This window comes from Eptatretus burgeri, chromosome 13 (assembly GCF_056783735.1).
Source record: "Eptatretus burgeri isolate ZD-2024b chromosome 13, Ebu_testis_v1, whole genome shotgun sequence".
Lineage (NCBI taxonomy): Eukaryota > Metazoa > Chordata > Myxini > Myxiniformes > Myxinidae > Eptatretus > Eptatretus burgeri.
The window spans coordinates 54,800,963-54,819,151 of record NC_140973.1 but is presented as its reverse complement, the minus strand read 5'-3'; the positions used below and the strand labels follow the sequence as shown (position 1 = coordinate 54,819,151).

General features: G+C 42.1%; 1 long non-coding RNA gene across 1 annotated transcript in view; it reads left to right on the top strand.

Annotated features, from left to right (window-relative positions):
• Window positions 1-8,843: 8,843 nt before the first annotated feature.
• Window positions 8,844-18,189, top strand: part of LOC147014505 (uncharacterized) — a 69,024-nt gene continuing 59,678 nt past the window's right edge. The window contains exon 1 of the long non-coding RNA XR_015050450.1: window positions 8,844-8,976. This is a non-coding gene — a long non-coding RNA (uncharacterized LOC147014505). The remainder of the gene's footprint in view (window positions 8,977-18,189) is intronic.

Sequence of the window (18,189 nt, the reverse complement as noted above, 5' to 3'; positions counted from 1 at the left end):
ATATATGTGAATATGGAAGGCATTGTTTGACCCAATTATTTACTTCGATTTTGCTCCTACCCTTGTTATTTATATGTTACTCAAAAAATAACAACCATTTCTCTTTGTAACATTAATTAACTGCGGATTTAACACCACGATCTAATTTACGATGAAGTTGTCATCATTTTTGTTGGCAAGCACATTAATTTGTGTGTTGGAAGTGAAATTAAGGATAATTACATGTACTCAAACAAATATTCACAAATATACCAAAGTGAAAAAAAAATGTTCATTGCAAATAATTTTAATGATCCCATGCAGTGATCTTCACACATGGTATTTCAGAGAAATTTGAAATCAAAAGTATAATTTGTGCGATTATCCTTTGCTTTAAAATATATGAAACTTCATAATCAGCACATATTTTAACTGTGGAGAAAGTTCAAAGCAAAACCGGATTGGAGTGGACAAGAAAATATAATCAAATGGCCTCGATTTGCTGCCATTTACCCCGGTGGTTCCACGAGGTCCACGAGGTCATTTACCGTGGTGGTTACAAGAGGACGTTTACCTTGGTGGTTTCACGAAGTCCTTTACCCCAGTGGGAGGGTGGTGGGAGTGGGAAGAGTTGGGGTGGGTGGGAGTATGGAGGGAGGTGAGAGTAGGGAGTAGAGGTGTAGAGAGGTGGTGGTGGTGGTGGTGGTGGACGATACAGGAACCATGCACATTATTTTTTGGAGTGGAGAGAGAAAAATTAATATAATGGGCTGTTTTATTAAGGACATGAATTATTGAATCTGCTGTTGTTTTCTGTATCCATAGGAATTATTTGTTTGGAAATGGAGTGATGATGCTTTCGTTTTTACACACAGATAAAAAAAAATCAATGGATTCTTGCAAGAAGATGGATGGGGGTGGTGGCGAGTGGGGGTGGGGGGGATTCTTTCCCATCTTATGTATGTTTTATTGCATATAACTGCATTGATGGATGTGCACACGCAATCGACATGATGGATATGCCGAGGACAGCACTTTCTGTCCATCCCACCTCTGTGCACAATTGCCACATCACGTGATATGTATGGGACAAGCACCTTGTCCACATACACCAACAACAAAATCAATGTGTGTGCACGCATCACATCAATGTATCTTTATCCTTGAAAGTTTGTCACCTTTATCAAAGGCTTCTGTTGAATGTGATGTGGAAAGGGGAGAGAAAGTGGGCGATGAGGACGGATTGTTTGCGACTACACGATGTGGATTAAATCTAGATTCCAATGTAATTACAAAGGAAAGGGCACATCATGTGGGTTCCATTTTCGTTTCCCTTTTGTTTTTATGCTGAAGCATCCTGAAAGCAGAATTTTTTTTATGACTTTGCTGGCATGGAAGTGAAAGTAAAATGCTTTTTGCTCAGGGAATGGTTCTCAAGAGACAACGGGACGTACAGGGGATGTTAGACCCAGGAGGAAGTCATTGGGTCCATTATTGTTATTTTTTCCACACCTCATTAATACCATCAATCAGTTCACTTATCATCTCCGCGTCGTTATGAGCTGGGGGTGCATCATCATGCAATACACTTATAATTTCCAGGTGTCGTCTTCTTCTTCTTTCAAATTCAGCAAACGGTTACTGGTTGCATCATTTGCTTGTTTGTGACTGTGCCACTAATGCAGTGCCCCCTGTAGGTTACAGCAGAAATTTGTAATTTGTTCAGGGTGCCGGCGACAGCTCACCCTCCTCCTCACGAAGGACACCATGGGATCTTTAACGTCCACCAAATAATGTTGGCAGACGGGAATGTACATGGATGCTGGAATTTGTTGGGTGACTTATTAACCTTGCACATTTCTGAAGGACCATGGAAAGCTATTGTAACCGTGCTGTGTGTGTCAGTTACCGAGTGAGTCTGCACTGGTACTCAGATCGACTGTGAAATGTATATCCCCTGGCGAGGCTCTGCATTGTTAAATTGGTCTTGTTTCAGTATTGTGATGATGGTGATGAACCGTTTTCCTTCCTTTTTACATCCATACTCTTCAGGCAAGAGCAATTATGGCTTTGGGTCTGTATATGTATGCCAAATCATGGCTGGGCAATGGGCTCTGACTATATGGTAACGTTACGCACAACCCTTTGCATGTTGAAGGCACTTTTTCTGCTTCAACTTCAGATTTCTTGAAAAGCTGCCATCTGACCTTCCCTACATCTTTTACCTCTATTCCTGGCTGAGGCAGAATACAAACAAATGCCTCAAGCTCTTCAAACACACTTTCATTTGGCATCTCTGTTATTCCCAGTGCATGATCTTTTTTTTTCCACACTAGAAGAAAGTGCTTTCCTCCAGGACTTTAAAAAGGTAGTTCACTGCCATCTTGTGTCATCCTCCATCCTGACCCGTGATCTTTATTACCCCCATTAACCCTTCCTGACCTAACTGTCTTGCTGATTTCAGCATTTCTTCACCCTCTTTCTTTTCTTTTCCTCTGTTTATTCCCTTGCTGGCTGTGCCAAATTGTTACCTCGCTACCCCACTGTCAATTTCCCCTTGCACTTCCCTGAGCCTCACCCTTGCAGAAAAAAAAGAAATAAAAGAAAGGGCTTTGCACTGAGAATTCCAGGAAGTAATTTTAGCTTTGAAAGCAAATCTTCCAGTTGTGTCACAACCAGTGAAGTTGTGGAAGCCTAAAAGTGCAGCAGCTAATTCTATACTCAAGAGCTTGTGTATTGGTAGTCTGGGAATTAAGTATTGCCTGTTCCAAAATGTATATCAATCTTATCACCATGGTTCAGAACACATCTGTGTCATGTGATGTACCGTCTACTGTTCATCCAGATCCACTGGCATTAAGTATAACCATCATGTGACCCTCCTCGTGGGTCCAGTTCAGGTGGTCACCATTGATGGGATGGAATACAAAAAATCCAAATCCAATGGGACCATACTCCATACAGAGCATCAAAACTGCTGAAGCAGTCTCCTGGGCTATTGGGTACAATCCTGAACAGGTCATTACTCTAACACAAGATACTCAAATGGCTCAATCATCCCATCAAGCTGGTACTCATTTTGCCACCATCAGAAGGATGATAAGCTGAGTTAACCCCACCTGGTATTAATTCAATAGAAAAGCAGGATTTGAACTTGGGATCCCAGAACCCCAAGCCTGCCACCCTAACCATTAAGCCAACACCAGGCATATGGGATGGAATTTTGCTTCACCTTCTCTTGAAACAATCACAACCTTTTCCCTGTGCTCAGTGGTCAAGGACCCTTGAGGATAGGTCCTCAGTCAGATTTGCTTTCATGGTGTTTGAGTTTTTCAAAAATTGCCAGAGAAGTTCTAACAGATGTTCTATCAATGCAGGTATGTTGCTTTCCTTCACCATAGATTAATTTATGTCACTCCCTTGTGTTTTGTTTCAATTATACATCTCTGTTGTAGTGGTCAAATCCAGGATGTATATGTTGATGATTTATGGTCTTACTTTCTAAAAGGCTGATATATTATTTGGTTAAATCAAAACTTTGTTTGTTCTGACCATGTTTAACTGAAAGCTGCTGAAGAAGCATCATTGCATCTCCTATCAGGGTTGTATTCTGGGTTTGGTAATGAATGACCATTTCATCTTCATCATGTCATGATTCACCATGCAGTCACTGCTGGAGGCCCCCTAGCCAGTGAGATCTTTGATGTGTTCAGCATGTTGGCATCAGGGTGGGATGAAGGAGTCAAAAAGGTGCCAGAAAGTGAAGAAAAAAAAACCAAGATAAGAAACAATCCGCGACAGGGTTTTCGATTGAAAAGTTTCCAAGTGAGGGCCACTGTCAATAACAGCTTGGATACAGAACTGTGGGGAAGGCTGTCTTTAAGTTGCCATCAGTGAAGCTTCTTTCATATTTTGTTCACAATTTAATGATTATTCAGCAAATGTGTGAAAGTTTACTCTGAAGGAAGTTTGACTTCAATTGCAGATTAAATCAGCTGTTGCAACCTTGCTCTTTGTGATGTTGACATCATTCCAGAAGGCTATAATGATCAATTTGATACATATAATGGGATAATAAATGTAATACAACAATGTGGACACCGATTGATAAACTTTATTCTCCTCCTAAGTATCACAATAAAAATCCCATCAAAAGGAACTCACTTGTTACCCAAACGGCATTTTCCACGAGCCTGTGGGGATCCTGGAACACAAACAAGCTCAGAATCAGTGTTCTTCCACAAAATAGAAAGCTGTCCCCATTGTGTGTTCAATGTTCACCTTCTGTCGAGACCAAATTGCAGCATCCCGCCGGCTGTGCCTCGTCTTCGAATGAGGGCTGCCTGGAGCTAGCATGCTTGAGCAACAGTGTACCTTCACAATGCTAATGAAGCGGAGAGTTTCAAAGAGCCGGGGCTCACAAACAAGCAACACCCTCCAACATTACCAATTAGTTGGAGTCCAGGGACATAGAAAAGTGTTCAGGAAGAATAAAAGAACAGCAGAAACTTCTATTGATTTTCCACCTTTGATGCACTCATTTGTCTTCATGCCGTGCCTCGACAGCACGGCTTTGCCATTGGATTCCCAGCTTAGCATGATGTCGCTACATTGCCTGGGATTTGGATGCTGTGGATCTGCTTTGTGGCAATACAAAAGCTATTTTTTTGCTCCACATGGTCCTCTTTTATGACGGATATTCATACCGTGTGGTTAGTTACATATGCCTGGACATCGGTCATCACTGTGCTTGTACGCCTTCATTGTTTTGGTGGATATGGCATAAGTAAAGGGAATGAGGTACACTGTGGTGCACTCATTACATTGGGTATGCCGCTTGGCACCTGAATAACAGGAAGACAACTATTCAGGCTTTTACAGGAGGCTTTGCACACACTACGTGAACAGCAAAGCCTTGAGGAAAAACATTAATATCGATCTATCTATCTATCTATTATGTATGCAATCTCTATCCACCCAATTTCACTCATTCATCCTTCACTTCTTCCTTCTGTGGAACTGGATAACAAAACATATTCGGCTTCTTTCTCCGAGAACCCCCTCTGTGTCTAACCCAATGTTGACCCTCATATATTTTCCTTATTGTCATCTCCCCCTCCAACAAGGTCGGAGACGGAGGCGTTAAAATGAGCTCCGTCAAACCGACCGAGCAACCATCTGTCCATGTACTTTTGAGTACACGATATTTCAAAAACTTGAACATTTAGCTTTCATATTGTATATATATATATATATATATATATATATATATATATATATATATATATATATATATATATATATATATATATATATATTCCTCATGACATTATCTCAACCTGATTAGATCACGGCATTGATTAGCTGAATTATGTTGCTATGGCAACCATCTCAGTAACTTGGCTTGTGTACGTAATATTTCAGGAATTGTTTAAGATTTCTCTTTCATCTTTCACAGATCTAATCCTCATTCCACACAAAAGGCAGGGGATTCTAGAGTATCAGCTCCTTGTCTAGTCTTGTTTTAATGCCTGACTCCGAATGTTTCCACTCTCGGTTTGTTCACAATGTGTTGCTTTGTCATTTAGTTCTTCCAGAAGCCTTGTTAACTCCATAAGGAGAGAGAGAGACAGAGACACAGAGAGACAAAGACACAGAGAGACAAAGACATGGGTAGGGGCGTTGAGGGGTACGGAGAGGGGAGAAAAAAAATCGGAAGATTGTGTATAATTTCGGTGGTCCCAGGGGCCGAGATAGAAATGCCAAACCTGTTCTGCTTTGAAGACCACAAGAACAACTTGTAGTTGGGAGAGTTCATATTCAAGATTAAAGGACAGCACCAGATACTGGCGATTACTGTTGTTGGGATTGTCTTTTTACCCTTGAGTTTGCTCTGTTTCTATTAAGATAAAAAATCTGATAATAATGTCCAAAATATGTATTATAATCATGTGCATTTCAAAAAAAATTCAATTATGATCATAAGTTGGATTATGAGGAAGAGGAAAAATTGTGAAGGAATAATCCAAAAGTACAGAAGAGGCCAGTTGGATCATTACTCTTGTCCCACAATCTGAATCAACATTTCCAGACATTGTTTCCATTTAAAAAGGGAGAATTGAATAAGAGAGGAAGGGATGGTGGGACTGAAGGGGGTGGGGGGAGAGGGGTGGAGGAATGGCTAGCACAAGTTTATTATAATATGACACCACACACAAAACGACAACTCTGGCGCATTTGTGCAACACGGTTTCACGAACTGGGTCTCAGCACGATCCCAGAGGTCCGATTGACTGAACCTCTAAAATCTACCATATACCACTTGGTGTAAAAGACCCTCTCCCTGTGCTCCAATCACCAGCATTAGATGAGCAATACACTCTTTCAATTGATTGATAAGACCAGACATTTACTTTACGCAAGTTCAACCATTTACTATGGCTACATACAGAAGTACAGTCAAAGTCCACACATTTATAAAAACAGACCAACTTATTCATCCATTCCTCGATAATTTCCATTGCCCTTACAAATTGCAAGAATAGTATGATGACAGATGCAGCATAACTTCGAAAACACTGTACTTCAATGCAGACTGACTGCACACCTCAACTCCTTTGATCCTCACTTCTCCCCCCCCCCCCATCTATGCAACCACCTTCCAGAGACTGTTCTTTCTCACTCTTCCCTCTAGAGTCTAGAGCTTCATGCAGGCAGTGCATCGCCACCTCATGTCATCCCCCATTTTGACCCACGATCTTTATTACCCCCATTCACTCTTCCTAAGAAGAAGCCACCTAACCCTCTTACCCAAACCTCTTTTCTTGCCCCTTAACCTCTTCCCCTTACTCCAGCTCATATCTAACCTTACCCCTTAACCCAGCCCTTTTACTTGCTGGTTTCAGTGTTTTCTCCCCTCCTCCAATATTTCTTCCTTTTCTGTTTGTTAATTGTCTTGCTGATTGTATCTAATTGTTTCCCTGCTACACTACTGTCAGTTCAACTCTCCTCTTCCACGAGTCTCGCTCTTCTGGAGGAAAATCTGACAAAACAACAAACCACAAAGACAATTTAAACCTTTCACTCCGATATGAATGATTAATCACAAAGTGAATTTAATAAAGTCCTAAGTCTCTGCGCAGAGAAATATCAAGATAGAACTCAAAAGGCGCAGATCGATGAACGTGTGGAAGTTAATATTGGGAGCTCCCCTTCAACAGTAATTCTTTCTCTGCCTGGACAAAGACGGCAGTCCGTGGCTTTAATCCAACGTACGTCAGCTGTGAATATGCAAGGGAATCGGAGAGACATGTCTTATGGCGTCTCTGATGAAACAGCAGTGATCTTGTCCCTAGTGTGCAGATCGCCAACTGACGGTTTTTCTTGTGACTTCACGTGGAAGAAATGGTGCTCAGTGTTGTCCAGGTCGTGGTTCTGGTCGGGATGGTACAAGCCTTCTGCCATTGATGGTCACATAGATCACTTGCTCAGCCTCACCTTTGGCTTGCTGCACCGTAACATTGCTCCGCACCAGGCTACACCATACCATTGTGTCCCCCCATATCTTTTTGTTCTTTCACGTGACTGAACTCTCAAACTGTTGTGCAAGGATCTTTTTTTATTGGAAAATCAGCCAATTCAATGCTATTATGGCCAGAACCTTCCATATCAAAACACAATCTACCCATGCCCCACTCCCATCTCCCCCACTCCCCCCACCCCCCCCAACCGTGTCCTCGTCTCGTGACTGTCCCATTGTCAGAACGGCCCTGCCTGGTAGAGGAGAAGCACATATATATATATATATATATATATATATATATATATATATATATATATATATATATATATATATATATATATATATATATATATATATATATATATATATATACATTGATGTGTTCTTGGAGAAGTGAAATGTTTACCCAGCTGGTTTGAAAATGATCACTGCTGCAACACTCATAATTATTGGGAGAGCCAAAGGTGGACTAAATCCCTTCACCTCTCCCCCCCCCCCCAACACCCCACCCACACCAGTGAATCTTGCTCTCTTGTTGTAAAAGAGACTTCCATGGTTTCAGAACAATGTACAATGCCCTGGGTGTTCAGTCTTGGCAAGCATTTTCATTTATCACCTCATAAAGAACCATCCAGGTGTCAGTCAACAACAATGGCTGCAATTATTTATTTTTTTGTATGCAAAGTCAAGGCTCGTGAAGGAAGTAGAACAAAGAATGGATCAATACAAAACAGAACAAAAGGAACAATAGAATGAGAGGAGGAAACGCATCAACAGCAGGGTTGAGGGACAAAATAAAGGGATTCTTGGACAAATCAGGGATGTGGGGAAGAATTGGGGGTAGAGGAGGATGCACGGGAAGCAGAAGCAAACTCCCAGGAAGGAAAAACTGGAAATTTGGAAAGAAAATCTGGTGGGCTTGTGGGGTTAACAGGGGTATAAAAGATCATGTCTTGGGATGGGTGACGATCTGAGATGGTGGTGAACAGCTGGCTTGAAGACCTGGAGGAAAGAATGAGATCAAAGAGAATGTGGAAGTTGGTCCCACAGGTGGGGAAAAAGTGGAACTCATGAGTGGAGGTTGTAAGGATGACCCTGAATTTTACATTTATTTACCTTTTTGGTTTTTGCAAAGTAAGACTCATGCAAAAGACAGTACAGAGAAGCCAAAAATATACTACAAACTTATCCAACAAGTACGTGAAGCAAGTTCTATAAAATAAAATCCCAATGTTTACACACTATGTACAAGAACAATGTCAATTCATTCACATAACATCTAACCCTTGTATCTCGTAACGAAGTGTATGCAGAGAATGTTGGAGATGTGACAATTAAGGAGGGAAGGTGCACGACGCGGTGACTGCAGGAGCCATTGTTTTGACAACGCGAGCAATTTCTGCCTTTCACCGCTGGCCCTTTGGCACGATGAGCTATTGGGAGAGCGGCATCGGCGACAGGTTACTTCAACAGAGGTATGCGTGGGCATGACACCTGTTTGGTGGAACCGGGACGCCCCGTAATTTCATTCCAGGACACCGTACCTTGATGCGTAAAACGAATATACCCGCGGCCCTCCGGGATGCGCACATCGAGGGGTACAAGATTTACGGCATTGCGGGAGAGGCGGCGGAAAGTTATTTCCATGTTTCTCTTCTGCACAGGCGATATCGATCGCAAGTAAACCCAGAACACACACGGTGCGAGAACCCACTGCCCCGGGCCTTGCCCGACCATCATCCATCACTCCACCTTTTCACGCCTCGTTCCTCATTTCCATTCGCCGTTTTGGATGTGCACGTGACTTTTTCTCGGATTAGGATTGAACACAGTCCTTTGAAGTTATTCATCCTCATAGACTTCAAACAAAGCATCGGCAGAGAGCGTATTTGCGTAACCCTTGCTGGAGGCTGACACCTTAAGCGCCAGGGGTCGGAACGGTCTCCGGTGCGAACACGCAAAATGCGAAGACCGACAAAGGCCTCTATGACGTCACCCATGTAACGATGATGTCAAGCCGTTTATTTTTCCTTTTGTTTGGACCGACCTTTGGAAAGTCAAAAATTCGAAATCACTCTCAAGGTCCACTTTGAAAGTACTTATTTGACACTTTATTGGTGCCTCGGTGATGGTCTCTGTTCTCCGAGTGGGAACGTCGCCCAGTAAACACCCGCTGCGTCGGTAATGCAATGGAGACGCTAAAAATAAAGCGCCAAAGGCTCGTCTTAACACGTCGTTTCTCGGTTTATGGCCACGCAACACACGGGGAAACGGTTACCTCTGGCACTAAAAGTGCTTTTCTCTGCTTCGTTTGCCAAGTCAGGACTTTCAAAAGTCGCAATGATTTCCTTGATTGCAAGTGCAAGCTATAAATAAGGGGGAAACTTTTTTGGATGTGATCTCGCCCGTAAGTCTGAATCTGTGTACCCGTTTAGGTACGTCTCAAAAGACTCACAGAATTTAAATGACTAAAGACAGAAGACTAAAATGATGCACTAAGTTTATACATACATATATTATTTATATAATATACATACAGGGATATGCCTGGTGTTGGCTTAATGGTTAGGGTGCTGGGCTTGGCATTCTTGGATCCTGAGTAAAAATCCAACTTGGCTGGTGAACTAATACCAGGTGGGGTTGACTCTGCCTGTCATCCTTCTGAGGTCGGCAAAATGAGTGCCAGCTTGCTGGTATCCTGCGTCGGATTAGATACCCATGCAGGATTATACCCAATAGCGAAGGAGACTGCTTCGGCAGCACCAACGCTCTGCACAGAGTATGGTCCCAATGTATGGATACAGGGATAATAGAAAGTCTACACCCCCATTCAAAATTTTCACCTTTTATTGCATTGTAACCTGGAATTAAATTGCATTAAATTATACTATTTAAACCTTCATTTACAGATTGTAATTCACAACTTCCAAGTGAAAACAAGTTGTACAAATTTCAGAAAATAAATTAAAATTAGAATATCTTGGTTGGATAAGTGTCCACCCCCCTGAGTTAATACTTGGTGGAAGTACCTTTGACAGCAATTACAGCTGTGAGTCTGGTGGGATCGGTCTCTTCCAACTTTGCACACCTTGATTGGGCAATATTTGCCCATTCTTCTGAAAAAAAACTGTTCAAGCTCAGTCGAGTTGTGTGGAGAGCGTTGATGGACAGCAATCTTCAAGTCATGCCACAGATTTTCGATTGGACTTGAGTCGAGACTCTGGGCCACTCAACGACATTTATCTTTTTGTTCCTTAGCCACTCCAGTGTATCTTTGGCCATGTGATTCACGTCATTCTCACGCTGAAAGGTGAACTTCCCTCCCAATTTCAGCTTTCTTGCAGAGGGCAGCAGATTTTCCTCGAGGATTTTTCTGTATTTTGCTTATCCATTTTCCCTTCTATCCTGACAAGTGCCCTAGTCCCGACTGATGAGAAACATCCCCAAAACATAATGTTGCCACCACCATGTTTCACAGTATGGATGGTGTTCTTTGGGTGATGTGCTATGTTGGGTTTGTGCCAAACGTAACGTGGATTTAGGCCAAAAAGTTCCATCTTGGTTTCGTCAGACCACAAAACCTTTTGCCACATGGCTTCAGAATCTCCGGAATGGTCATTTGCATACATCAAATGGGAGTCAAGGTGGGTTTTTTGATTAATGGCTTCCTTCTTGCCACTCTACGGTGCAGGCAAGACTTGTGGAGTGCTTGGGATATTGTCACATGCACACAGTCACCAGTCTTTGCCATAAAGGCCTGCAGGTCTTTCAAGGTTTCCATTGGCCTCTTGGTGGTCTCTCTGATCAGTCTCCTTGGTGGTCTCTCTGATCAGTCTGAACAGTCTCTCTGATTAGTCTGATCAGATCTGACCAGTCTGATCCTCTGATCAGTGGATCAGATCAGTGATCTCTCTGATCCACTAACAAATCTGATAAAAACTTATATCTGATCAGATCAGATCAATCTTGATCAGATCAGATCAATCTTGATCAGATCAAGTTTCAGCTTGATCGAGGCAGGGCCTTGGTGGTACCATATGCCTTCCACTTCAAAATGATTGTCTTGACTGCTCTCATCTTAAAGGGGCTTACCTTGGTATACACACCCATCTTAATGAAACCGGTCCAGCAGCTGAGGGGGTGTGTAGCATTGGGATTCTCATGTTTGTACTATTTGTGAACATCGTTACAGTTGTAGAGAAACTCTGGGAAGGGTTAGAAGCAGCAAAGGGCTTACCTTTGTCAGCTTTCTTCGTTGCTTTATGCAGCTTCTTCGAGCATGAGAGGAGTCAATTTACATATACATATATACATATACATATATATATATATATATATATATATATATATATATATATATATATATATATATTGTAGCCTGGTGTTGGCGCAGTGGTTAGGGCAGCGGCTTGGGATCCAAGAGGTCCTGAGTTCAAGCCCCGTTGGGCCACTGAATTAATACACCAGGGGGTTGACTCAGCCTGTCATCCTTCCGAGGTCGGCGAAATGAGTAACAGTATACTGGGCCGGTGTATACCCCGGTTAAAATAGGTGTACCATATCCCTGTGTCGTAAGAGGCGACCAGGGTTGCGTCAGGAAGGGCATCCGGCGTAAAACATGTGCCAAATCACTATGCGGATCATACAGATGATCCGCTGTGGCGACCCCTAACGGGAGCAGCCGGAAGAAGAAGAAGAAGATATATATATATATATATATATATATATATATATATATATATATATATATATATTGTTGCGAAAATGGCCCTTGGTATGCTACGAAATATAGGATTAGCCTAGATCCCCATTAAATGCATGTTTAGCCAGGCTGTTCGGTAAAATGGACGTTACATGTGTTTCGGGAGGTGTCACAGGCTGTTATTTGTTTGTGCAGTGGAGGTGTGCCGAGGGCTTCTTCTTCTTCCTTCCCCTCTCTGGACAAGGCCCCGCCCAGTGGGCAGAGAGGGAGTGGCCTGAAAAAAGAAGTGAAACTCAGGGGAGGAGCCAGTGGCTTGGAAGCGAGCGAACGAAGGAGAGACAGTGGTGATTCGGCCGGGAGAGAAACTGGACCTGGGTTTGCCTTCTGTGGCCTGGAGAAGCGAGCCAGGGCCGAAGGAAAGGCAGGGGAAGGACTGCAGGAGGTCTGTCTGCCCTCGCCTGGATGAGAGACGACCGGTAGGAGTCGTGATCTGCTGTGTCGGGGACAGCTGTGTCTGTCTGTGATCTGCTTCGTAAAGGAGGCCTGGTGAACAGGCCAGGCCTGGACTTGTATGCTGGACCTTGAGAGTAATCAGCTGAAACCCATCGTCGATCTGACGGTCTGGTGCAGTCGACCTCGTGGGGTTTGAATGCGCCGAGGCTGCGTGCGCGGGTGCTGCCGGGAGCAAGAGTACGACGCCTCCATTTCGCCACGCGGCGTGTTCGAGCTTGGGGCTCGAATCCGTGGACATCGGCTTGTTATGAGCGACATTCGTGCTTTTGACACATTCCTCTCGTCCATGAAACATCACCAATTACACTGTCTTGTCTGCATACTGTCTGTCTGTCTTGTCTGGATGTTGTTTAAGGTATATCTCGGTAGGGACTCCCTCAAAACCCATAATCCGTAGTTCCCAAGTTAAGAACGGGTTATAAATTAATTAAAACATTGTTGTGAATATGTTGCTTGTGTTGTGTTCCCCGATAAATCTGGCTGATTCGTATGAAGTTGCCGCTATGGATTAATTAGTGTCGCGTCGAGGAACGATCCGGTCGATTGGTATATAAAACCAAAATGGTTACAGACTGGCAGAAAACGCTCAGCATCTGACAAAACCAGTCTGTAACCGGGGTCTATTTCCCCAACTGGAAAGATCCAGGGGTGCGTTGGAATACTCGTGACCCGAGGCCTGTGCCGATGTGTATGTATGTATATGTGTATATGTGTATATATATATATATATATATATATATATGTATGTATATCTTCTTCTTCTTCTTTCGGCCGCTCCCGTTCGGGGTCGCCAGAGCGGATCATCCGTATGATTGCATAGTGATTTGGCACATGTTTTTACGCCGAATGCCCTTCCTGACGCAGCCCTGGTCGCCTGTTACGACACAGGGATATGGTACACCTATTTTGACCGGGGTATACACCGGCCCAGTATACTGGTACTCATTTCGCCGACCTCGGAAGGATGACAGGCTGAGTCAACCCCCTGGTGTATTAATTCAGTGGCTCAACGGGGCTTGAACTCAGGACCTTTTGGATCCCAAGCCGCTACCCTAACCACTGCGCCAACACCAGGCTCATATATATATATATATATATATATATATATATATATATATATATATATATATATATATATATGTATGTATGTATGTATGTATGTATGTATGTATGTATATATATATATATATATATATATATATATATATATATATATATATATATATATATATATATATATATATATGTATATATATATATATATATATCTTTTCCTCTTTCGGCTGCTCCCGTCTTCTTCTTCTTCGGGGTCACCACAGAAGATCATCCGTATGATCCGCATAGTGATTTGGCACAGGTTTTACGCCTGATGCCCTTCCTGACACAACCCTGGTCGCCTCTTACAACACAGGGATATGGCACCTATTCTAACCGGGGCATACACCGGGCTCAGCACACTGGTACTCACTTCACCGACCTCGGAAGGATGACAGGTTGAGTCAACCTCCTGGTGTGTATTAATTCAAGTGGCCAACGGGGTTTGAACTCAGGACCTTTTGGATCCCAAGATGCTACCCGAACCACTACGCCAACACCAGGCTGTATATATATATATATATATATATATATATATATATATATATATATATATATATAAATATATATATATATATATATATATATATATATATATATATATATATATATATATATATATATATATATATATATATATATATATATACACATACATATATATATATATATATATATATATATATATATATATATATATATATATATATATACATATATATATATATATATATATATATATATATACATATATATATATATATATATATATATATATATATATATATATATATATATATATATATATATACATATATATATATATATATATATATATATATATATATATATATATATATATATATACATATATACATACATACATATATATATATATATATATATATATATATATATATATATATATATATATATATATATATATATATATATATATATATATATATATATATATATATATATATATATATATATATATATATATATATGACTAACGATTGCAGCTTCTTTCATTCTATCTACTCAGCAACCCCCTTCTCCCATTTTCTCCTTCCACTTCACACATTTCCCTCAAATCTTCACATACTCTTACTTAATCTCCTTTTCCCACTACCATCTAATTTTCACTTTCACATACTTCCACTCAACCGAATCACTGACGACCCTCAAATGCTGCCACATATCCCTTCCTTCACTACCTTTTCTGTGGCTGATAATATGGCCTAGACATATGCACACTTGCCCCTCAGCTGGCTAATCTGGGTTTGAATCCCGATCCAGCTATAAACTGTCATCCTGGTGTTTCACAGGCAGGGTCATTCATCAAGGTGTGTGTGGTCCCTTCGATGGATGCCAAACAGGCGTCGCATCTGCCGGCATTCATTGGTAGATCTGAAATATCCCACATGGTGTCCTTCGTGAAGGAGAAGCGAGCTATCGTCGTCAGCCCCTTGGCCAAATTCCAAATTATTTCCTTGACCAATTGACGCCATTGCATCAGTGACACATCCATCTACTCAGCCAATGATGCTCTCCTTTGGCATTGTGCTGCATATTCATACGAAGAAGAAGACTACCTTTCATAAACCTTCATCACTGAGCACGTAGTTTTAAGCTAATTCGGTTCAGTTAATTCGGTGAAAGAGTGCATACAAATTAAAAAAAACAAACACCTCGAAGGATCATGATAATCTCCATTGTCCGGTTTGCATGCAGAAAATCGACACATTTTATTACAATATGACTTGCAACAGCCACGACCATCAGGAATAGTACTACATAATCCACTTACTGTTCAGCCTTGACAATTCGGACTAATTGCATACAAAAATCCTTCATTATACAAATCGTTCATCCCTTTATTCGGGTGGTGTAAATTGGCAACAGTCAGCCACCTCAATTGCTAAATGCAAATAACCCGGCTTATGTACGTGAAATAAAAACATACCTTCTGCTTATGTGCATACGTAATGCGTCGTTGTTGTACAGCTCAGATAGATTGCAGTTCGTCAGTGGGCTGGATTGCAATGCCGGGAATTAGCACCGTTTTGTGTGATCCTGAAATCGTGCGATCCTGCAATGTTGCCTGGGGTGTGTTCCATTACCAATCAGCTATTGCTTACGTTTTAATGCACAAGAAATATACATTGTGCTTTTATAGCGTTGATAATTGAAATTGTGAATGAGACTTCCGAAGACATCTCTGACTTTCCAGAAACCAACATGGCGGACACAGGATTTTCTTCCCAACCATTGTGGGTGGAGTCAGGTCAGCTCTCCAACCAATGCGTTGGAAGGCTTCCTATGCATGCAGCCTTGCTACATTGTATATGTACATTTATATGTGTGTGTATGTTTTTTATATGTGTGTGTGTGTGTGTGTGTGTGTGTGTGTGTGTGTGTGTGTGTGTGTGTGTGTGTGTGTGTGTGTGTGTGTGTGTGTGTGTGTGATCTCCATGTGTGGTGGGTGGGTGTCGGGAGGTGAAACAGATACCGCAGGTGTGTGTGTGTGTTGTGGTGTGGTGTGGTATGTGTGTGTGTGATTTCAACATGTGGTGGGTGGGTGTCAGGAGGTGAAATATACCGATCGGGTGCGTGTGTACGTGTGTGTGTGTGTATTCACATATGTGGGAGTTCTGTTGTTGCCTGCTATCTCCAGATGAAGGTGGGTTTCATCAAGAGGTGAAACAGAGATCTACCAGGTCTGTGTGTGTGTGTGTGTGTGTGTGTGTGTGTGTGTGTGTGTGTGTGTGTGTGTTTGTGTGTGTGTGTTTGTGTGTGTGTGTCATTGCGGGTTCACGATTCATGGACCAAGCTGTGAACTTTTCTGTTCTCAAAGTTTTGTGCCGAGGGCTCTCTTCAGGATCATTGCTCAGCCCCGGACAGCTTCCAACTGTAGTTAAATTGTAATAATATTCCCAGGGATGTTTTTTAGCTCACCTGTAAAGTAGTTCCAGGAAGCTTATAGGATGGTGCATCATCTGTCCATCCATCTGTACACAAATACTTCACCTTCCAGGATCTTTTCACTTCATGCTTGAGGTCTTGGTATTTGGTCATTTTCTTGATTTCTGCATCGTTTCATCCAAAATCACTGGTATAAACACCTCAATAAGGTGTGTGTGTGTATATATATATATATATATATATATATATATATATATATATATATATATATATATATATATATATATATATATATATATATATATATATATAGTGTTACGGATTTCAGAATCCGATCCAACGAATGCATACAAACATCCAGGTCCTCAGACAGTTATTTCCCTAAATGCATGTCTCGGATAGACCTATCCCCATGTCTGGTGGGATTCTAAATGTGATGCGTTGAGAAGGGTAAAGAATAGATTCCCTTTCTTATGGAAAGCTCCTTTTTCTCTTCATGACAGACACATTCATGCACATAAAATAGCCGTTAGCCCAACGGAGGCTCGACACCCACCTTTTTCCATCGACATTTGACACCTTATTCAGCAGCTCTATGGATGCTAACTGGCTCTTTTTCGTATCGGGCCAAACATTGTGATAATTGCTGTTGACGTTTTATGAGCGCTTCACGTTTTCGCTCGGTAATTCCGGCAAAGGGCTGCTTTCTGCCGTTCATTCAGCACCACAGTCATGGCGTCATGGGCCAGGAATGATCGCAGGACGGGTAGGTTGTCACTGGCAACGATATGCGAAAGGGAAGGGTGGATTTGGGGGGAGTCTGCTGGAGGCTCTGCCCAGACAAGCTGCCTACAAAAGAGGATGAGAGGTCCTTGTTTTTTTGAGTCAGTTGGCATCAGTCAGTTGGCTACAGCTTTGAGAGTTTTATGACAGTCAGTCAGTTGGCATCAGTGAGTTGGCGACGGTTAGTTTTGCGACAGTTGGTCAGCAAGGAAACAGCTATTTTCGTGAATTTCCAGTCAGAAGGTTGCTTTGTCAATTTCCAGTCAGACGGTTGCTGAGCTGGCGACACTTGGTGACGACCTTGCAGCCTTTCAGTTTCTCACAGCGCCTCAGCTTCTCACAGCTCCTAACAGCTGTCTGTCGGTTGTGGCTCCTGGTGGTTCCTGATGGTGGGTGACACTCAGACCGTTGATGCTGGCTCTGCTAGAGACATGCTTTGGCGTTCCTGATTCTTGGGGGTGACGTCGAATGGTGTACAGGCCTGTTTGTGAGTTGGTGCATGGCAAGGCTGGGCGCTGGCAACGGACAAGGAACGGTCACACATTTCAGGGCATTTTATTTGACGTGCGAAGACTTCTAATTGGTGAGCGAGACTAGATTTCTCCCCCCCCCCCCTCAAATGATCTTCTAGGTACCCTTGTCTCGTGTTTAATTGTCAAGTAAGGCA